General features: G+C 48.5%; 1 long non-coding RNA gene and 1 pseudogene across 1 annotated transcript; one reads left to right on the top strand and one right to left on the bottom strand.

Annotated features, from left to right (window-relative positions):
• The first annotated feature begins 1,185 nt into the window (after nucleotides 1–1,185).
• LOC123161617 (uncharacterized) lies at nucleotides 1,186–2,145 on the top strand. Its single transcript, XR_006480759.1, has 2 exons — nucleotides 1,186–1,391; nucleotides 1,473–2,145. It is a non-coding gene; the product is annotated as an uncharacterized lncRNA (long non-coding RNA).
• A 3,411-nt stretch (nucleotides 2,146–5,556) lies between these two features.
• The window catches only part of LOC123158316 (polyubiquitin 4-like), a 50,807-nt pseudogene continuing 32,203 nt past the window's right edge, over nucleotides 5,557–24,160 (bottom strand).

Genomic DNA, 24,160 nt, shown 5'->3' with positions numbered 1-24,160 from the left:
CCGCTAGCGGTCGTGGCTGATTTCGCAGGCGTTGCGATAGGAGTCGATCAGCACCTCCTCCTCTGCCTGGTCCATGTCCGACGCAAATCGCCGTTCCAGTGGCGAGTAGCTTCACCACGTGCCGGTGCTCGTCGAGGAGGCAAAAGTTGTACTACTAGTCGGCTTGCGCCTATCGGAACAAGGCTTTCGCTTGGCCAACACCATTTCGATGTAGTGAGCACCGGGCTAGCCCATGGTGATGTCGATATGGACCGGCGAGGAGGGTGCCATCGACTCGTCATCCGCCGGCGCCGGTCTCCGTCTGCCTGCCAGCCTGCCAGCCAACATCAATGGCGGCATCTCCTTCTTCTACTCGGATGAGAGGCTGCCCCAAATTGCTTTGGAGCTTGATGAGGCCACGTCGGGCGTGGTGCGACGAGGAGGATGGATGCGGTTATGACTGGGGCTGGAGTTTAAAATAGTCAGCAAATGGCAGGGCAAGCGACGAGGGGGGTTAATGGCGGGTCGTAGACGAACATACGTGTGGCGCCGGAGTAGGTTCCTCGGCACCCACGCATCTTTAATGTAGGGAGGCGAAATGACGATCTATCATTTGAACGTGGAGGAGTCGTGTGCTCCGGAAAACGGCATGGGTAACACTCTCCACCAGCGCCGCTTCCGCTCTGAGCCGGCATGAATGCATTACCGATGCTCTGGAACGACGCTGGCCACTTCGGGTGGGAAGGGACGTGGGCAAGGGTGGGTTTTTCGGGTGGGCCATGGTAGACAGAATCGAGCATGACAGTGGTCCGGACACCCGTAAATCCCCCAGTTTGTTTTAGGATTGCGGCAGAAAGTAAGTCCGGACCGGTCGGCAGATCGACACATGCCCGTGTTGGCTGGCGAAACACGGCCGCACCATGTTGTCTGGACGGTTGCAGGCATTTTAAGGATCGGTGTTGGAGATGCCCTTGCATACTCTTTGAGAGTTTAATAATTCATATAAAGTATTTTATAAATTATCAAAAGATTTGAATTCTAATGATTTTGATTATGTAGTTTTTTTAATTGAAAGGTTTGATTTGGAGATTATATTTCATTTCAATAATTTTCTTGCACTATTAAGTATTGGCCTAAACGCAAGAAATATTATAAAAACAATGTTGGGGCTAAGCAGAAGCCACGTAACACCATCAGGTCGTCACGTGTGTACCTCCACCGCTATCTTATCCATTCGTCTCCACCCACCGAGATTCATCTGCATCCAGCTCCCTTCTCTAGCTCCATCCCTCTTTCTCATCCCCGTGCTTCCACAAATATGCAGCGCTAGATGTGCAAAGTCGCTGGCATCCCCCCGTTCCACCGGAGCGAGCGCCGCCACCGGATCTCGTCCCCTCCGCTCCCTCTCCCCTGTGTGTGTGCGCGCGCGCGTCTCTCTCTCTCTCTCTCTCTCTCTCTCTCTCTCTCTCTCTCATCTCGTTCTATGCTTGCAGGCCGTCGGCGCACGCCCCGGCCACGGTGCGGTCGCGGCAGACCTTCAGCTGGATCTGCACCTCGCACAGCTTGCATGCCGGCATCCTCTTCCACTCCTTCCCCTTGGACGGCCACCCTCAGGTTCTCCGACGAGATCCGCGTGTGACGCGCCGCGTGATGGAGACGTCGACATCAGGGGTCTCTCCCTCCCGTCCGCGTCAAGGCCGGAGGGGACTGCCGGCGGCGGACAGCAAGCGAGCGAGCGTACGATGGCCGCCCTCGCCGTCGGGATGGCTCGCTGCAGGGCATCCTCCTCATCCTGATTCTCTCCGTCGGGATGGCCTCAGAGTCCGCGCTGGTGGGCGACAGGTGAGCCACGGGCTCGCTGTCGTCGTGCGGCGCTGGGATGCATTGCGCCTCCTGCTCCCCACTCGCCGGGAGCCCCTGCTACGCCACCCTGTGCACCCCGTTCGCCGCGGCGGCCTCCAACACTGCCGGTGCGGTCAGAAACAGTCTAGATGCTTTATTATTTATTTACTAAAACAGGGAGTGCGGGTTGATATCATTTAAACCGAGGGGCCTTTTTGAAAAACTGCCACGACGACGGACGACAGAAACCCAATTCTCTTTATTATATATAAAATAAATAAATATAAATATAATAAAAATAAATAAATAAATAAAATAAATATATTTATATTTATATTTATTTATTATATATATAATATATATATATAAAATAAAAAAATAATATAATATAATATATATATATATAATATAATATAATATATAATTAATATATATATATATAAAAATAATATATATATATATACAGCGAATACAGCGAATACTGCATTGCCAAATTATCTCTCAACAGGGGACAAGGAAGAAACGGACGAGGGAAGCAGAGAGAACGAACAGTTTCCGTTCCCGCTCCGTTTGCACTTTGGAAATCGAAGAAAAGAGTCGGTGTTTACTTCCAATCCGGACCCAAGAATTTGTTTTTACTTCTTTTCTTCCATAATTCCATGATCCGAAGTAGTAGTTCCCTTTTTTTAACATCACCGAAGTAGTAGTTCCTCGTGTCATCATGTGGCCAATTTGTATTCTTATGCAGTAGTCATCCAGAGGTTAACGGGAAGCTCTCTTTCTCTTCCTCGGCTCGGTTTCTGTTTCTTTCTTTCCTCCTACTCCAAGGCTGCGACGGCCCCGGCTTCCTTCTCAAGACAGACGGCGGCTCATGACCGACCCCATATAAGTAGGCACGACCCCACGACCTCCTGGCCACCATAGCAACACAGGCAGCGACAACTTCTTCACGCACGCAAGTTTTCGATCAACCGATCTCAGTTTTCGGGACCTGATGGAGAACAAGGGAGCGGCAGCGACGGTGCCGGAGAAGGAGGCGGCGCAGGCGCCAGCGTCGTCGTACTTCAAGAGGACGGTGGAGCTGGCCAAAGACCAGTACCGGCAGCTCGAGGCGCCGGCGAAGGAGCACTGGGCGAGCATGAAGAACAAGGTCAGCTCCGTGCTCGGCGAGCCCTTCTTCGGCGGATCCAAGGGTGACTCCAGCAGCAGCACGCCGCCGTCCGCCGAGTCGCGGTAGATCATCATCGTCATCTAGATAGCCTAAAATACATTATATCGTTCCATATTACCATACATATGAGGCATCAGTAATTTAGTTGGGTCTTGTTTCTCTCTGAGCACTTACAAATCTCGGCATTATCAGTCTGCAGATGTCTTTTTTTTAGTTTAGAGTTGTGAATCTACGCTCTAAACTTTTGAATACTACTCCTTTGCAACAACAATACAACGAGTAAAGTGGAAATTAAATCAAACGAGCGATGCTATCTTATGTATTAGTTCAATCTTGGGACGGTTGTTACCCGTTTTGCTCAGGTAGTTATCCTGCCTCATGGTAAGGGGAACAGGATTTCTGAAATCAAAATTCTACAAAAGGCGCCGGGGGACAGGCACAAAGTCAGATCGGTCAAACTCAGCACCGTAGGATTGTTTTCACTTGGGCCGTTCGATCATTATCCTCAAGTGTGTGATGGTACGCACAGGAAAAAAACTGGCTTTCGTTACCATGCGGCTCCACCCCTCGTGTGCAGCGTGCGTCCCCTCCTAGACACCTCGCTGTCACACTCACAGTTATTGCCCCCGTTGCAGCCATGGCAGCGCCAACCGTCACCGATGGCAACACCGTGCCTTCTCATCTGTGCCAACACTCGCGACCCCGGCTTTCCATGCCTTCAGCAAAAAACGATGCCAGCTTCGCAAGTGCCGGTCTCTGCCTCCGCTCTCTTTTTTTCTTTAAAAAAAAAGAAGAAAAGCCCACGGCCTTTGAATTAGAATGATGCATGCAGCTAATTTATTAACCAAAAATACACATACAAATTTAAAGGTCCCGTGGTTGCAGCTCCACGACATGCATGTCGTAGCCGGTCACAGTCTAGCATGCTAGCGTCTCGCAGCTTCCCCGGCCGCAACCTTCTGAGCACCCCCGACCATCACCGTTGCAGCGCATGGTACCCGTCCATGTAGCACCTCGGGAGCCTTTGCAGTTTGTGTGCGGGAGATGAGGGTGCGCGGGGGACGATAAGCATGCGAATTTGAGAGGGAGAGGGTGTCGCCTTCTTCTCCGCCCCATGGTGGCTCACCCTAGCAGCATGCATCAGCTATCGGTTGTTGGCTGCTGCAGCAGCGCCGCCCCTACACCCAACAGGTCGAAGTGTTGAGGGAAGATATGGTGACTTTGGTGAGGTGCCACAGAGATGGGCGAGTGTAAATTGCAAAAAAACACCGCAATTCGAGGCCTTAATTCACAAAACTGCCACCATTTGGTTTCTTTTAAAAAAACGCCAACATTGGGGTGACAGTTTTCAAAAAAATGTTGATGCAGTGATTTACGGCGTTTGGGTGGATTTCTAATCGGTGGGGCCCGTTGTCAGGCGCCACGTGGTCGAGGCGAGACGGCGCCCGTGACATGCCGTTAGACGACTTCGGTCAAAATCTAGGCATGCCGAACCCTAGCACCAACTTCCTCCAAAGCACGTCTCGCCCGACTACCCGCATGGTGTAGAAGGATGGTGGCGGTTTTGTGAATTACGATCCCCAATTATGATGGTCTTTTGCAATTTACTCGATGGAGGAGAAAAACGCTTGCAATGACAACATCATGGGCTAGATGGAGAAGGATTCGTTGCGAGAGGATAAGGATATGTGGGGAGTGCACGATCTCGTACATCGTGCGACGGGCGCACGCCGAGAGCGGTCGCCCGTTCTTCATCATTTCCCTTTACTAAATCAAAATTATGATTCTTAAGGCATTGATTTTGGATTAATTTTTCTTATTGGCGAGTAAAGAAATTAGAAGAATTATGAAAATGAGTAAAAACGGAAGATTTTTTTTTGCGGGGAACGGAAGATAAAAATCAGTTGCTAAATGAATCACAATTTGTTGAATATTATTTATGAGAGCGAAAACGACATACGGACCGGCACAAAACAACGATAGTTAGAGGATAAGAAGATTCAGGGGGAATAGCAAGATCATAACATAGACCAAGCAGCTGCTCAAAGGCAGCAACAGATGTTCTCACAAATGGCAGATAAAGAGTTTCAGACACATGAGTACATGACAGACTTCACATAACCAATGAGAAGACGAGAGAAGGCCACCAAGCCTGCAGCCCCGAAAACTACAGCCTGCATGTGTAATATTCACTCCTATACTATGCAACTGGAGTCAAAACAAGAGCAAGCATTCAAACAAATAATCGATTCTGACCAACAGTCATCGCATATGACATAAATACAAGAAATTTTAGTGCATCACTTGTTCATATTCGATTGATTGGAACCGGGGCGACCCATCTATATTCGACTGTGTTACGAACTGAACATCTATGATGAGGAGAAAGGGTCATAGAACCTGGGTATGACAATTCAGCTTATCAAGAAATAAGAAGGTTCAGGTTCACATATTTCATAACAAACTGCTAAAAGGCAGGATTGCAGAGTTTGAGTGAAAACACGACATAATGAACTCTGGCATAACAAGAGACGATGGAGAAGCTGACAGATTTGCAAATCAAACTACCAAAGCACAAAGAACTCACTGCCACCACGAAGGCGTAGCACCAGGTGGAGAGTAGACTCCTTCTGAATGTTGTAATCTGCCAGAGTGCGACCATCCTCGAGCTGCTTACCAACGAAGATCAGGCGCTGCTTGTTAGACAAACTAGGGTTTGGAACAATGCTCGATGCCTTTGGTGGGCACGGCTGTCATATATTTATAAGAGGTAACCGTACAAATACCGGTTATGTTACAACATGTATATCTACTATATACTTAGTCTAACACCCTCCCTCAATCTTAACTATGTCCTAAAACACTCAGAATGTTAAGATTGCGTCAACATCCTTCAAAAGAAGGCAAGGGCAAGGGTTTAGTGAAAATGTCAGCAAGCTGATCCTTAGAAGGAACAAACTTGATCTGAAGAAGCTTCTGAGCAACACGTTCCCTCACAAAGTGATAGTCAACTTCAATGTGCTTCGTTCGGGCATGAAACACTGGATTGGATGAAAGATATGTAGCACCGATGTTATCACACCAAAGGACAGGTGGCTGAGTGGGAGAGACCTTCAACTCCCGAAGCAACGACTGCACCCACATGATCTCAGTTGTGGCATTAGCAACCGCCTTGTACTCAGCTTCGGTACTACTCCGAGATACCGTAGCTTGCCAGGCGATCAAGTTAGGTCCAAAGAACACAGCATGTCCCTCCGTGGATCGCCTGTCATCAGGACTACCAGCCCAGTCGGCATCAGAAAATGCAGAGATCAGTCCAGAAGGCGCCGACTGAAGATGAAGACCATAAGAACCAGTGTGACGAACATAGCGTAAGATGCGCTTAACAGCTGACCAGTGAGAATCACGCGGCGCATGAAGATACTGGCACACTCGGTTTACTGCAAACGATATGTCTGGTCGAGTGATAAGCAAGTACTGCAACCCACCAACAATGCTGCGGTACTCAGTGGCATCCTCAGGAGAGAGCAAGTCACCAGCAAGAGCGGTCAGTTTGTCTCTGACAGACATGGGAGTCATAGCAGGCTTGCACTGCAACATACCTGCACGACGTAGGAGGTCCTGGGAGTACTTCTTCTGAGTAAGGTTCAAACCACCATCAGAAGGATGAACTTCCAGACCCAGAAAATAAGGCAGTCTGCCAAGATCCTTAACAGCAAAGTCAGCACCAAGAGAGGACACAAGCCGATCCGTAGCAGCAGCGGACGAACTAACAAGGATGATGTCATCAACATAGACCAGAATATACATAGTCACCTCCGGTCGCTGAAAGATAAACAAAGACGTGTCTGCTGCAGAAGGCACAAACCCATGAGCACGAAGAGCAGTGCCAAGACGTGTATGCCACGCACGAGGGGCCTGTTTCAGTCCATATAGGGCTTTGTCAAGACGACACAAATGATGTGGCTGAGCAGGATCAACAAAACCAGGTGGCTGACACATATAAACCTCTTCCTCCAGAACTCCATGGAGGAAAGCATTTTGAACGTCAAGTTGTCGAAGTGACCATCCTCGAGTAACAGCCAAGGAAAGAAGAACACGAATAGTGGTTGGTTTAATAACAGGACTGAATGTGTCTGCATAATCAATGCCATACCGTTGTTTGAAACCCTTGGCAACCAGACGTGCCTTGTATCTCTCAATGGAACCATCAGCATGTTTCTTCACCTTGAAGACCCATTTAGAGTCAATGACATTGACACCAGATGGATGTGGAACCAAGCGCCAAGTGTTGTTTCATTGAAGTGCATGAATCTCCTCCTCCATTGCAGCACGCCAGTGTGGAATACCAAGTGCTGCCTGAAAATGTCGTGGTTCAGTCATAGGGTCAGCCTCAGTATGCGCCATACAGGCCGCAAGACACGCAACAGTGCCATCAGTGCGCTTCTTTGGTTGGAAGATGCCACTCTTGCTGCGAGTATGAGGACGCAGGACGACAGGCGGAGGTGGCGGTGGAGCAGGCACCACAGAGGAACCACTGTCCATCAGCGGCGAAGAAGACGCGCCTGGGGTGGTCGGCGAAGACAAGCCGGAAGATGATGACCCAGGCGATGCAACACTTGGCGAGGCTGTCTGCCCAGGCTACAGCGCCGCAGGTGCTGCTGCCCCATGGGGCAGCGCCGCGGGATCGGCCAGCCCAGGCGGCAATGCTGCGGGGGCAGCCGGCCCAGGCAGCAGCGAGGCCACGTCCCCAGGTGACCCAGGTGTTGGGGAACGTAGCAGAAATTCAAAATTTTCCTACGTGTCACCAAGATCTATCTATGGAGAAACTAGCAACGAGGGGAAAGAGAGTGCATCTACATACCCTTGTAGATCGCTAAGCGGAAGCGTTCAAGAGAACGGGGTTGAAGGAGTCATACTCGTCATGATCCAAATCACCGGAGATCCTAGTGCCGAACGGACGGCACCTCCGCGTTCAACACACGTACAGCCCGGTGACGTCTCCCACGCCTTGATCCAGCAAGGAGAGAGGGAGAGGTTGAGGAAGAATCCATCCAGCAGCAGCAGAACGGCGTGGTGGTGGTGGAGGAGCGTGGCAATCCAGCAGGGCTTCGCCAAGCACCACGGGAGAGGAGGAGGAGGAGAGGTAGGGCTGCACTAAGAGGAGAAGTTCTCATGTCTATAGCAGCCCCAAACCTCAAGTATATATAGGGGAGGGAGAGGGCTGCGCCCCCATCTAGGGATTCCCCCCCCCCCCCCAAGGGGTGCGGCCAGCCCTAGATGGGGCTTGGGGAGGCGGCCAAGAGGGGGAGAGAGGGGAGGCGCGCCTGGGGTGGGCCTTAGGGCCCATCTGCCCTAGGGTTTGCCCCCTCCCACTCTCCCTTGCGCCTTGGGTCCCTTGTGGGGGGTGCACCAGCCCACCTAGGGGCTGGTCCCCTCCCACACTTGGCCCACGCAGCCTTCTGGGGCAGGTGGCCCCACTTGGTGGACCCCCGGGACCCTCCCGGTGGTCCCGGTACATTACCGATATCGCCCGAAACTTTTCCGGTAACCAAAACAGGACTTCCCATATATAAATCTTTACCTCCGGACCATTCCGGAACTCCTCGTGACGTCCGGGATCTCATCCAGGACTCCGAACAAATTCGGTAATCACATACAAGCTTCCTTTATAACCCTAGCGTCACCGAACCTTAAGTGTGTAGACCCTACGGGTTCGGGAGACATGCAGACATGACCGAGACGTTCTCCGGTCAATAACCAACAGCGGGATCTGGATACCCATGTTGGCTCCCACATGTTCCACGATGATCTCATCGGATGAACCACGATGTCAAGGACTCAATCGATCCCGTATACAATTCCCTTTGTCTAGCGGTATTATACTTGCCCGAGATTCGATCGTCGGTATACCGATACCTTGTTCAATCTCGTTACCGGCAAGTCTCTTTACTCGTTCCGTAACACATCATCCCGTGATCAACCCTTTGGTCACATTGTGCACATTATGATGATGTCCTACCGAGTGGGCCCAGAGATACCTCTCCGTTTACACGGAGTGACAAATCCCAGTCTCGATTCGTGCCAACCCAACAGACACTTTCGAAGATACCTGTAATGCACCTTTATAGCCACCCAGTTACGTTGTGACGTTTGGTACACCCAAAGCATTCCTACGGTATCCGGGAGTTGCACAATCTCATGGTCTAAGGAAAAGATACTTGACATTAGAAAAGCTTTAGCTTACGAACTACACGATCTTTGTGCTAGGCTTAGGATTGGGTCTTGTCCATCACATCATTCTCCTAATGATGTGATCCCGTTATCAACGACATCCAATGTCCATAGCCAGGAAACCATGACTATCTGTTGATCACAACGAGCTAGTCAACTAGAGGCTCACTAGGAACATATTGTGGTCTATGTATTCACACGTGTATTACGATTTCCGGACAATACAGTTATAGCATGAATAAAAGACTATTATCATGAACAAAGAAATATAATAATAACACTTTTATTATTGCCTCTAGGGCATATTTCCAACAGTCTCCCACTTGCACTAGAGTCAATAATCTAGTTCACATCACCATGTGATTAACACTGACAGGTCACATCACCATGTGACCAACGTCCAAAGAGTTTACTAGTGTCATTAAACTAGTTCACATCATCATGTGATTAAGACTCAATGAGTTCTGGGGTTTGATCATGTTTTGCTTGCAAGAGAGGTTTTAGTCAACGGGTCTGAACCTTTCTGATCCGTGTGTGCTTTACAAATCTTTATGTCATCTCCTAGATGCAGCTACCACGCTCTATTTGGAGCTATTCCAAATAACTGTTCTACTTGGAGCTATTCTAAATTGTTGCTCCATTATACGTATCTGGTATCTCTACTCCAAGCTATCCGGATAGGTGCTAAGCTTGCATCGTCGTAACTCTTTACGTCGAACTCTTTATCACCTCCATAACCGAGAAAATTCCTTAGTCCACTAGTTACTAAGGATAATTTTGACCGCTGTACTATGATCCATTCTTGGATCACTCTTGTACCCCTTGACTGACTCATGGCAAGGCACACTTCAGGTGCGGTACACAGCATAGCATACTGTAGAGCCTATGTCTTAAGCATAGGGGATGACCTTCGTCCTTTCTCTCTATTCTGCCGTGGTCGAGCTTTAAGTCTTAACTTCATACCTTACAACTCAGGCAAGAACTCCTTCTTTGACTGATCCATCTTGAACACCTTCAAGATCATGTCAAGGTATGTGCTCATTTGAAAGTACCATTAAGCGTTTTGATCCATCCTCATAGATCTTGATGCTCAATGTTCAAGTAGCTTAATCCAGGTTTTCCCTTGAAAAACACTTTTCAAACAACCCTATATGCTTTCTAGAAATTCTACATCATTTCTGATCAACAACATGTCAATATATACTCATCAGAAATTCTATAGTGCTCCCACTCACTTCTTTGGAAATACAAGTTTCTCATAAACTTTGTATAAACCCAAAATCTTTGATCATCTTATCAAAGTGCACATTCCAACTCCGAGATGCTTACTCCAGTCCATGGAAGGATCGCTAGAGCTAGCATACCTTTTAGCATCCTTAGGATCGACAAACCTTTTTGATTGTATTACATACAACCTTTCCTTACGAAAACTGGTAAGGAAACTCGTTTTGACATCCATCTGCCAGATTTCATAAATGCAGCTTGTGCTAACGTGATTCCGACGGACTTTAAGCATCGCTACGAATGAGAAAATCTCATCGTAGTCAACTCCTTGAACTTGTGAAAAACTCTTCGCCACAAGTCGAGCTTCACAGACGGTGACATTACCGTCCACGTCCGTCTTCTTCTTAAAGATCCATTTATCTCAATGGCTTGCCGATCATCGGGCAAGTCCACCAAAGTCCATGCTTTGTTCTGATACATGGATCCTATCTCGGATTTCATGGCTCCTAACCATTTGTCGGAATTTGGGCCCACCATCGCTTCTCCATAGCTCGTAGGTTCATTGTTGTCTAGCAACATGACCTTTAAGACAGGATCACCGTACCACTCTGAAGCAGTACGCGTCCTTGTCGTCCTACGAGGTTCGGTAGTGACTTGATTCAAAACTTCATGATCACTATCATAAGTTTCCACTTCAATTGGTGTAGGTGCCACAGGAACAACTTCCTGTGCCCTGATACACACTAGTTGAAGTGATGGTTCAATAACCTCATCAAGTCTCCACCATCCTCCCACTCAACTTTTTGAGAGAAACCTTTCCTCGAGAAAGGACCCGATTCAAGAAACAATCCATATTGCTTTCGGATCTGAATTAGGAGGTATACCCAACTGTTTTGGGTGTCCTATGAAGATGCATTTTATCCGCTTTGGGTTCGAGCTTATCAATCCTGAAACTTTTTCACATAAGCATCGCAGCCCCAAACCTTTAAGAAACGACAACTTAGGTTTCTCTAAACCATAATTCATACGGTGTCATCTCAACGGAATTACGTGGTGCCCTATTTAAAGTGAATGTGGTTGTCTCTAATGCCTAACCCATGAACAATAGTGGTAATTCGATAAGAGACATCATGGTACGCACCATATCCAATAGGGTGCAACTATGATGTTCGGACACACCATCACACTATGGTGTTCCAGGCGGTATTAATTGCGAAACAATTTCCACAATGTCTTAATTGTGTGCCAAAACTCGTAACTCAGATATTCATCTCTATGATCTTATCATAGACATTTTATCCTCTTGTCACGATCTTCAACTTCACTCTGAAATTACTTGAACCATTCAATAATTCAAACTTGTGTTTCATCAAGTAAATATTCTCAAGATCTACTCGAATCATCTGTGAAGTAAGAACATAACGATATTCACTGCATGCCTCAGCACTTATTGGACTGCATACATCAAAATGCGTTACTTCCAACAAGTTGCTATCTTGTTCCATCTTACTGAAACCGAGGCTTTTCAGTCATCTTGCCCATGTGGTATGATTTGCATATCTCAAGTGATTCAAAATCAAGTGAGTCCAAACGATCCATCTGCATGGAGTTTCTTCATGCATATACACCAATAGACATGGTTCACATGTCTCAAACTTTTCAAAAACGAGTGAGTCCAAAGATCCATCAACATGGAGCTTCTTCATGCGTTTTATACCGATATGACTTAAGTGGCAGTGCCACAAGTAGGTGGTACTATCATTACTATCTTTTGGCATGAAAATGTGTATCACTATGATCGAGATTCAATAAACCATTCCTATTAGGTGCAAGACCACTGAAGGTATTATTCAAATAAAATAGAGTAACCATTATTCTCCTTAAATGAATAACCGTATTGCAATAGACATAATCCAATCATGTCTATGCTCAACGCAAACACCAAATGACAATTATTCAGGTTTAATACTAATCTTGATGGTAGAGGGAGCGTGCGATGTTTGATCACATCAAACTTGGAAACACTTCCAACGCATATCGTCAGCTCACCTTTAGCTAGTCTCCGTTTATTCCGTAGCTTTTATTTCGAGTTACTAACACTTAGCAACCGAACCGGTATCTAATACCCTGGTGCTACTAGGAGTACTAGTAAAGTACACATTAACATAATGTATATCCAATATACTTCTATCGACCTTGCCAGCCTTCTCATCTACCAAGTATCTAGGGTAATTCTGCTCCAGTGACTGTTCCCCTTATAACAGAAGCACTTAGTCTCGAGTATGGGTTCAACCTTGGGTTTCTTCACTAGAGCAGCAGCTGATTTGCCGTTTCATGAAGTATCCCTTCTTGCCCTTGCCCTTCTTGAAACTAGTGGTTTCACCAACCATCAACAACTGATGCTCCTTCTTGATTTCTACTTTCGCGGTGTCAAACATTGTGAATACCTCAAGGATCATCATATCTATCCCTGATATGTTATAGTTCATCACAAAGCTCTAGCAGTTTGGTGGCAATGACTTTTGAGAAACATCACTATCTCATCTGGAAGATTAACTCCCACTCGATTCAAGTGATTGTTGTACTCAGACAATCTGAGCACAAGCTCAACGATTGAGCTTTTCTCCCTTAGTTTGCGGGCTAAGAAAATCGTCGGAGGTCTCATACCTCTTGACGTGGGCACGAGCCTGAAATCCTAATTTCAGCCCTCGAAACATCTCATATGTTCCGCGACATTTCGAAAACGTCTTTCGTGCCTCAACTCTAAACCGTTTAACTGAACTATCACGTAGTTATCAAGATGTGTATGTCCGATGTTCGCAACATCCACAAACGACGTTTGGGGTTCAGCACATTGAGCGGTGCATTGAGGACATAAGCTTTCAACTGTCTGCATAATCGCTACTTTCAACTTTCAACTATATTTTCTCTAGGAACATATCTAAACAGTGGAACTAAAGCGCGAGCTAACGACATAATTTGCAAAAGGTCTTTTGACTATGTTCAGGATAATTAAGTTCATCTTATGAACTCCCACTCAGATAGACATCCCTCTGGTCATCTAAGTGATTACATGATCCGAGTCAACTAGGCCGTGTCCGATCATCACGTGAGACGGACTAGTCATCATCGGTGAACATCTTCATGTTGATCGTATCTACTATACGACTCATGCTCGACCTTTCGGTCTCTGTGTTCCGAGGCCATGTCTGTACATGCTAGGCTCGTCAAGTTAACCCTAAGTGTTTCGCGTGTGTAAATCTGTCTTACACCCGTTGTATGTGAACGTAAGAATCCATCACACCCGATCATCACGTGGAACTTAGAAGCGACGAACTTTAGCAACGATGCACAGTTAGGGGGAACACTTTCTTGAAATTTTAAAGAGGGATCATCTTATTTACTACCGTCGTTCTAAGCAAATAAGATGCATAAACATAATAAACATCACATGCAATTATATAGTAGTGACATGATATGGCCAATATCATATAGCTCCATTGATCTCCATCTTCGGGGCTCCATGATCATCATCGTCACCGGCATGACACCATGATCTCCATCATCATGATCTCCATCATCGTGTCTTCATGAAGTTGTCTCGCCAACTATTACTTCTACTACTATGGCTACCGGTTAGCAATAAAGTAAAGTAATTACATGGCGTTGTTCAATGACACGCAGGTCATACAATAAATTTAGGACAACTCCTATGGCTCCTGCCGGTTGTCATACTCATCGACATGCAAGTCGTGAATCCTATTACAAGAACATGATCAATCTCATACATCACATATCATTCATCACATTCTTCTTGGCCATATCACATCACAAAGCATACCCTGCAAAAACAAGTTAGACGTCCTCTAATTGTTGTTTGCATGTTTTACGTGGCTGCTATGGGTTTCTAGCAAGAACGTTTCTTACCTACGCAAAACCACAACGTGATATGCCAATTGCTATTTACCCTTCATAAGGACCCTTTTCATCGAATCCGTTCCGACTAAAGTGGGAGAGACTGGCACCCGCTAGCCACCTTATGCACCAAGTGCATGTCAGTCGGTGGAACCTGTCTCACGTAAGAATATGTGTAAGGTCGGTCCGGGCTGCTTCATCCCACAATACCGTCGAAACAAGATTGGACTAGTAACGGTAAGCATATTGAACAACATCAACGCCCACAACTACTTTGTGTTCTACTCGTGCAAAGAATCTACGCAATAGACCTAGCTCATGATGCCACTGTTGGGGAACGTAGCAGAAATTCAAAATTTTCCTACGTGTCACCAAGATCTATCTATGGAGAAACTAGCAACGAGGGGAAAGAGAGTGCATCTACATACCCTTGTAGATCGCTAAGCGGAAGCGTTCAAGAGAACGGGGTTGAAGGAGTCGTACTCGTCGTGATCCAAATCACCGGAGATCCTAGTGCCAAACGGACGGCACCTCCGCGTTCAACACACGTACAGCCCGGTGACGTCTCCCACGCCTTGATCCAGCAAGAAGAGAGGGAGAGGTTGAGGAAGAATCCATCCAGCAGCAGCACAACGGCGTGGTGGTGGTGGAGGAGCGTGGCAATCCAGCAGGGCTTCGCCAAGCACCACGTGAGAGGAGGAGGAGGAGAGGTAGGGCTGCACCAAGAGGAGAAGTTCTCATGTCTATAGCAGCCCCAAACCTCAAGTATATATAGGGGAGGGAGAGGGCTGCGCCCCCATCTAGGGTTCCCCCCCCCCCCAAGGGGTGCGGCCAGCCCTAGATGGGGCTTGGGGAGGCGGCCAAGAGGGGGAGAGAGGGGAGGCGCGCCTGGGGTGGGCCTTAGGGCCCATCTGCCCTAGGGTTTGCCCCCTCCCACTCTCCCTTGCGCCTTGGGTCCCTTGTGGGGGGCGCACCAGCCCACCTAGGGGCTGGTCCCCTCCCACACTTGGCCCACGCAGCCTTCTGGGGCAGGTGGCCCCACTTGGTGGACCCCCGGGACCCTCTCGGTGGTCCCGGTACATTACCGATATCGCCCGAAACTTTTCCGGTAACCAAAACAGGACTTCCCATATATAAATCTTTACCTCCGGACCATTCCGGAACTCCTTGTGACGTCCGAGATCTCATCCGGGACTCCGAACAACATTCGGTAACCACATACAAGCTTCCTTTATAACCCTAGCGTCACCGAACCTTAAGTGTGTAGACCCTACGGGTTCGGGAGACATGCAGACATGACCGAGACGTTCTCCGATCAATAACCAACAGCGGGATCTGGATACCCATGTTGGCTCCCACATGTTCCACGATGATCTCATCGGATGAACCACGATGTCAAGGACTCAATCGATCCCGTATACAATTCCCTTTGTCTAGCGGTATTATACTTTCCCGAGATTCGATCGTCGGTATACCGATACCTTGTTTAATCTCGTTACCGGCAAGTCTCTTTACTCGTTCCGTAACACATCATCCCGTGATCAACCCTTTGGTCACATTGTGCACATTATGATGACGTCCTACCGAGTGGGCCCAGAGATACCTCTCCGTTTACACGGAGTGACAAATCCCAGTCTCGTTTCGTGCCAACCCAACAGACACTTTCAGAGATACCTGTAATGCACCTTTATAGCCACCCAGTTATGTTGTGACGTTTGGTACACCCAAAGCATTCCTACGGTATCCGGGAGTTGCACAATCTCATGGTCTAAGGAAAAGATACTTGACATTAGAAAAGCTTTAGCTTACGAACTACACGATCTTTGTGCTAGGCTTAGGATTGGGTCTTGTCCATCACATCATTCTCCTAATGATGTGATCCCGTTATCAACGACATCCAATGTCCATAGCCAGGAAACCATGACTATCTGTTGATCACAACGAGCTAGTCAACTAGAGGCTCACTAGGGACATATTGTGGTCTATGTATTCACACGTGTATTACGATTTCCGGACAATACAGTTATAGCATGAATAAAAGACTATTATCATGAACAAAGAAATATAATAATAACACTTTTATTATTGCCTCTAGGGCATATTTCCAACACCAGGCGACAGCGCCGATGAATCGGCCGGCCCAGGTGGCAACGAGACCACGGACACAGGCGACGTGGGTGCCTTGTCAAGTCCACTTGCATGCCCCATGCACTCGTGGTCGACGTCGTGAACAGCCTGCGTGGCAGCAGGCACAGCCGACGTAGTGGCGGCTAGCTCAGGTGAGGCCGCATGATCATCCTCAAGAAGCTCAAGTCGCGCACCTCGTCCAGTCCCTGCACCATGGTTAGGCAACAACAGAGGAGAATATGCAGCATCCACAAATTGAGCAGGCAAAACTGGAAAAGAGTGCAACTTGGTGACGGGAGTATCAGTGGATGATGTGAATGTGGAAAAAGGGAAGACAGTCTCATCGAACACAACGTCACGGGAAATGTAAACGCGGTTCGTCGGAATATGGAGACACTTGTAACCTTTGTGGAAAGGACTGTACCCAAGGAATACACACTTTTTTGATCGATACTGAAGTTTATGCTTGTTGTATGGACGAAGATGTGGCCAACACGCACAACCGAACACTTTGAGGAAGGAGTAATCTGGAGTTTCATGAAGCAACACCTCGAGGGGAGACTTCATGTGAAGAAGTCGTGTGGGAGTCCTGTTTATCAAAAAACAAGCAGTAACAAAAGCATCGCTCCAGAACCGGAAAGGAACAGAGGCATGTGCAAGAAGTGCTAGACCAGTTTCAACGATGTGACGGTGCTTGCGCTCAGCTGCACCATTCTGCTGATGTGTATGAGGACAAGACACATGGTGTGAGATGCCAAGCTTCTGGAAGAAGGTGTTGAGATTACGGTATTCACCCCCCCCCCCCCAGTCAGATTGAACATTGATAATTTTGTGCTTAAGTAAGCGCTCAACATGTGCTTGAAATTGCAGAAAAACATGAAACACATCCGATTTGCGCTTAATAAGATAAATCCAAGTAAAGCGACTGAAAGCATCTATGAAACTGACATAATAGTTGTGACCACTGACAGAGGTTTGGGCATAGCCCCACACATCTGAAAACACAAGTTCGAGAGGAGCCTTGACAACACGACTCGATACAGAAAAAGGCAACTGATGACTTTTGCCTTGTTGACAGGCAACACACACTAAAAACTCCTTATTACTCGACTCAACGAGAAGACTATGACAATGAAGCACATGGCGCACAATGGGAGTGGCAGGATGGCCAAGGCGAGAGTGCCACTGTGACGATGACACCCGAACACCACTGAAAACTTGAGGAACTCGTGCATGGGCTCGGGGCACATCAAGTGCATATAATCCATCGCGAGCTCGACCACTAAGTAGAACTTCCCTCATGTCTCGGTCCCTAACAAAAAAATGAAAAGGGTGAAACTCAACAAACACATTGTTGTCACGAGTTAATTTAGGAACCGAGAGTAAACTACATGTGACGGAAGGAACACGAAGGACATCAAGAAGACGCAATGTTTTAGTGGTACGTGAAAGAAGAGATGCCTGACCAACATGTGAGATGGGCATACCTGATCCATTGGCAGTGCGGACCTGATCATGACCGGTGTAGGCCTGGCGAGTGGCCAGCTTGTCAAGCTGGCTCGTCAAGTGGTCCGTGGCACCTGTGTCCATGTACCATGCAGGGTCCACGAATACGAAGGAGTGAACCCAGGCTCCTGTGTAGCAAGGGCAGCCTGCTTCTCGTTACCTTTCCCATTGTTCCCAATGCCAAGGCAATCACGTTTAAAGCGACGATGACAGCGAGACGCCAAGTGCCCATCAATGCCGCAAAGTTGACACTCAACTCCACCACCACAAGCCTCGCAGTGTAGCCGCTTGCGGCCAGTCGTCGGAGGAGGCGAGGCGGGTGGACAGGGCTGGTTACCCGTGGACGGCACTTTCTGCTTGACACCACGGGCACCCCCGCGGAGAGCAGCATTGGCAGACGGGCCCTCTGTATAGACGCCAACGAAGCGGCGGGCAGCAAGCCGCTGTTCGGTGTTGAGGAGGCGCGCGTAGAGGTCGCGAGGCGGCATCGGCGTGTCACGTCCATCGATGTTTTCAACAAGAGAATCATAGTCCTCATCAAGCCCATTGAGAATGAATGAAGTAAACTCCTCATCACGGAGAGGCTTCCCAATAGACGACAGTGTATCAGCTAGACTTTTGACCTTGTTGAAGAAGGCCGTGACAGAGAGATCATGTTTCTTGACCTCACCCAGCTGGTTACGAATGGTAGATGAACGGGCCAGCGACTGCGAGGAGAAGCTGGAATCGAGTGTAGCCCATGCATCTCTCGACGTCGTGGCAAAGACCACCATGCCAGCCACGGAAGGAGTGAGCGAGGACTGAATAGCACCCAGAATAGCCTGATCCTGAGCAATCCACCGACGATGAGCAGGGTTGGTCACCATGACGGAGCCACCAGTGGCCGAGGGTACCGGAACTGTGTCCAGGGGACACGGCAGCGTACCGTCGACATACCCCTCAAGGTAGTGACTACGCATCAGCGGCAACACCTGAGCGCGCCACAGGAGGTAGTTATCAGCAGAGAGCTTCACCGTTACCAGATGAGCGAAGTGGAACGGTCCTGGTTCAGCCACCGGTGCGGAGAGCCGCGAGTCGTACATCAGAGGAGCGTTGTACGGAGTCAGCGCATCACCCGGCGGGGTCACACGGTAGTGTTGGTGATGACCGTGGGGCGCCAGAGGTGGGACGCCGTAGGGCTGCAGCGGCGCGACGTTTAGCACATGGGCAGCGTAGGGCGCGCCGTACGACGCCTCGTAGGGCACCGCGGAGGACGAGGCATACGGTACCAGTGCAGCGTATGGCGGCGGCGACGGCATGACGTACGGCGGCGGATAGGGCCCGCCGTAGGGCGCTTGGACGGGAGCACCAGGAGGACTGGAGACCGGCGGCGCAGCATGCTGAGTCCCACGGTAGTGTGCCAGGGACGGATCGCAAGTCCCGCCGTAGTACGCCTGGGACGCATCGCGAGCCCCGCCGCATGCATCGCGGGCGATCGGGGGCATCTGCATGCGATCGAAGGAAGCAGCTGGCAGGGACGCGTCACGGGCGATCGGGGGCGCGAGCGCAGGCGATCGAGGCGCTGGCGATTGGGGCGCGGGCGGGCGCGAAGCGCTCGGACGGGCCCAGGCGAGCGGTGCAGAAGCCATGAACGGCGAGTCCATTGCTAGGGTTGACGGAGGCGGCACGGCGGCAGAAGCCGGCGCGGCGGCGGCAGAGGAAGCGGAAGCACGGCGCGGATCGAACGCGTCGTCTGATACCATGTTAGACAAACTAGGGTTTGGAACAATGCTCGATGCCCTTGGTGGGCACGGCTGTCATATATTTATAAGAGGTAACCGTACAAATACCGGTTATGTTACAACAAGTATATCTACTATATACTTAGTCTAACACTGCTGGTCCGGGGGGATACCCTCTTGTCCTGGATCTTAGCTTTCACGTTGTCGATTGTGTCAGAAGACTCAACCTCAAGGGTCTTGACGAAGATCTGCATGCCACCACGAAGGCGGAGCACCAGATGCAATGTGGATTCCTTCTGGATATTGTAATCAGCAAGGGTGTGTCCATCCTCAAGCTGCTTGCCTGCAAAGATCAAGCGCTGCTGGTCCGGGGGGGTGCCCTCCTTATCCTGAATCTTCGCCGTCACATTGTCGATTGTGTCTGAAGACTCAACCTCCAGGGTAATGGTCTTGCCGGTCAAGGTCTTGACAAATATCTGCATGCCACCACGGAGACGGAGAACCAAGTGGAGAGTGGATTCTTTTTGGATGTTGTAATCAGCAAGAGTGCGTCCATCCTCAAGTTGCTTGCCGGCAAAGATCAACCGTTGCTGGTCTGGGGGGATGCCCTCTTTGTCCTGGATCTTCGCTTTGACATTATCGATCGTGTCGGAAGACTCAACCTCGAGGGTGATGGTCTTGCCGGTGAGGGTCTTCACAAAGATTTGCATGCCACCCCTGAGCCTGAGCACCAGATGGAGGGTGGATTCCTTCTGGATATTGTAATCAGCAAGTGTTCGCCCATCCTCAAGCTGCTTGCCAGCAAAGATGAGCCGCTGCTGATCCGGTGGGATTTACATTGTCAATCGTGTCAGATGACTCAACCTCAAGCGTGATGGTCTTGCCAGTGAGGGTCTTCACAAAGATCTGCATCTGCAAACAAAAGTGGAAATAAGTAGCCTAGTTAGACATGCATATGAACAGATCAATAAATTTATGAAACAAAGACTCTGATAATCTAAATCTGGTAATAGATATGCATACAGGGCAACTTGAAACCATGCATGCTAAATCACCAAGTTAAAAGTGTAAGAACAGATGAACAAAGCAATGAAACACTGCAATCTTATACGTTTCTGATAGATAGTAAATATGATAAATAAAAGAGTGAATTCCACTTTTTACCCCATATTTATACATTTGTGACACTAATTACCCCTTCGAGTGAAAATTCGTCTAGAATACCCCTTTTGAAATCTTTGGACCCTTGTTTTTTGATGCGTGTCCATCAGGTAAGGTGTGAGGTGACGCTCTGTATCCAAAAACATGTGGACGGCCACAAGGAGTGGAACAGATAGACAAGAGAAGCTTGGACAAGATCGCCAATGATGCCCTCCGATCCTTACAGTTTTTTTTACAAATCAATGACGCAACATGCCGATCCTATCGACCATAAACAGACAAAATGTAAAACTGGGGTAAAACCGTGGTAAAAGTCTCCAAAATCTGACATTTCGATAAAAGTTCCGCTAAATAGGGTAATATGTGTCACAAATGTACAACTACAAGGTAAAAAATGGAATTCACTCTAAATAAAAACCTCAGAGCAAACAAGAACAGAAGCATATCTAACTCTTATGATCTACTCCCTCAGTCCCAAGATAACTGTCTCAACTTCGGTTTATAGAAATTATTACTCTTGAAACAATGAGGCACTTATTTGAGACCGAGGGAGTAGTATTTCCAGTTTATATAAATTAATACTTACAAAGCAAGATAAGTCAGCATGGTAGGGTTGTATATGAAGAGACAAACAGAGTCACAAAACAGTTAAATGAGATTGTCTAAATCTTACGATAAAAAATTCTGCAGCTGAATGTTACAAATAAAATCAGCACAGGAACCACGTATAGACGTGTGTATGAGTACATCGAAGACGGACTGGAAGAGAATAACCTAACCGTTGGATTAACTTCCAATTTAAATTAAGCAGATTTTTATAACAAGCCGATCTAACTGCAGCTCAAGGCAAACAACAGATGCTGAATTAAGTGCAAAATTGCAGAAAGAGTAAAGCAGATATTGAATAACAATGAGGCAGATCATGAACCAGAGGAGGAATAATCAGATGCATCAATAAACAAGAATCTACAACAGTATGCCCAGCACTAATCGATGAAAGTATCCAATCAACAACTCTAGTTCAACTCTAGATAACCATCACGGGACAGCAATTTCCTTAGATTGGAATCTAGACCAAAAAAATTGATCAGGAGCGCATACACCAACAACAGCTCGATGTTTTATTAATCTACTGGCATATTATGAACAAAAACATGAACGTGGGTACACCAAATTCCACCAAGCTACACGGATCTACGGAAATTGCTGTTGCTTCTACGAGCTCATTCTCTCATCGCGTTGACCAAGTCAACGGATCGCACATATGCAAAATCCAGATAGCTTGGGGGAAAGGGGGAATCGATAGCGGGCGCATACCTTGACGCAGAGAGAGGATCGCGAGAGCTAAGGATCGATTGCTTTGGGCGTGTTTGGATGGGTGGCTCGCACCTGGCTCGCATTTCAGATGCAAAATAGCCCATGTTTGGTTTGCTGCATGGCCTCCTTAGCCTGGCCCAGGCGATGCAAAAATAGGCCTCTCAGCCAGGCTAAGAGGAACGCAGGATCCGAGCGTTTCTCTCGTGCAGGCTCGTCCTTGCCTGTTCGCCTCGCTCTCGACCCCATTGTCTCCTATCTTCTTCCCACCGACGCCGCCGCCCTCGCCATAGGACGCCGCCACCGGCCCTCCTCCCCGCCCTCGTCGGCGCTCCTTCCCGCCCTCGCCGGAGGACGACGTAGCCGGCGCTCCTCCACGCCCTCGCCGGAGGACGACAACATCAGGGTCCACCACCGCCGAACTCTGCCATCGGCCCGCGCACGCGCGCATGCCTACGAGCTCGCCGGACCTCGCCACGCCGCCCGCCACGGGCAGAGAGGAAGAAGGGGGATCAGGGAGAGGGGAGCGCCTGCGCGCCGCGAACTGCAACCAGCGTCATGTTTCTCCCCCATCTCTGCTCTTGAACCGCGACACCGCCGCCAATACAGCTGCTGCAATCGAATCTCCGGTGCCGGAATGTTTTCTGGCTGGTCCATCCCCGCCACGATCATCTCCTTCCCATGGCCCCATCTACGATCTACCAGAGACGTCTCCCTTGGACGGTGACATTGCGTGCACTTCATCCGACAGTTTGGGTTCAGATTTTAGTTTAGATTTGTTTTACTTGTTTCTCTGTCCATGGAATGGTCCAGATCCAATTGAAATGATTAAAATTGAAGGAGAAGAGTTAACAGAATTAGTCACCAGTGCAGCCTACCAAACAAAATATGCCGTATACAACATGTTTCGAGCAGCAATCTCATACAGTCCACCAGACACCAATCTCAGCTCATCCTTGCATCACCTCAACTAGGCCACGATCAGCCAGCATCCCTCATGCGATGCAGGCTAGAGGCACCCAGGCAACCAAACACACCCTTTGTGTCGCGGAGGATTTTCTTGAAATTGGAGGAATTTTTTTAACTAGTGGTGCTGGGAACGCAGGAAGCCAGTGTAGTTGTACAGGAGATAGAATGCGCTTATGGCTGGATTAAAAAATCAAGGACAACCTGCTGTGCCTGCGACTGGGTGAATCGTTGTTACATGTGAACATAGACCACATGCACCACCATCGTTTGAGCAACACAGGTCCATGCATGGTCCATGTAAACCAGGTCTACCCCACTTCTGGAGCGAGACATGTCAAATCCAGTACTCCTACACTGCGCCAGTTTGCCTCGGGCCTACGCGAAAAATGAGATTCTGGCGGATGTTTCAGTTCCCATGAAAAGCTCAGGTTAAAAAGCCTTTCCTTTTGAATTGGTTGGGTTGTTTTCTTTGTACCGAACGCTCCTAAAGAAAAAAATACCGAAGGAAAGGAAACCACCACAATTCCCGTAAAATTCCTTCGTCCCGAACAGGAGAACGGCTCGGTTACGTCACGGTTCAGCTCAAGCGCGAGCTGAACAGAACGTACGAGTCCGTTCGAGAGGCAGTTGCGCGGAGTCCGTCCCCACCAGGCAGTCTCCGGAAGCGTCTCCATGGGATTTGCAACTTTTTTTTTTCGAAAAGGATGGGCCTAACGTGAGATGGCCTGCCCACTTTTTCTAGTCCGATCCATTTTATTGCGGGCCTATCGTGGGTTTGCTCCCATCTGCAGACTGAGGCAGCCCAACATAACCAATACACTGAATTTTTACTCATCAATCAATCAAAAAGAAAAAACAAAACAATGAACCTTTGACCGTCCATCACAGACTGTGAGAACGGAGGCAAAGAAGTTCATGTAGTCTGTCAAGCGCATCAGCTACGGTTTTAAAAGGAGAAATTTTGAAAAAGATCGTGAACAGTAGGCGATGCCAACAA

Source organism: Triticum aestivum, chromosome 7B, assembly GCF_018294505.1.
Source record: "Triticum aestivum cultivar Chinese Spring chromosome 7B, IWGSC CS RefSeq v2.1, whole genome shotgun sequence".
Classification (NCBI taxonomy): Eukaryota; Viridiplantae; Streptophyta; class Magnoliopsida; order Poales; family Poaceae; genus Triticum; species Triticum aestivum.
The sequence above is the reverse complement of the archived record's forward strand: the minus strand, read 5'-3'. Positions and strand labels throughout refer to the sequence as shown.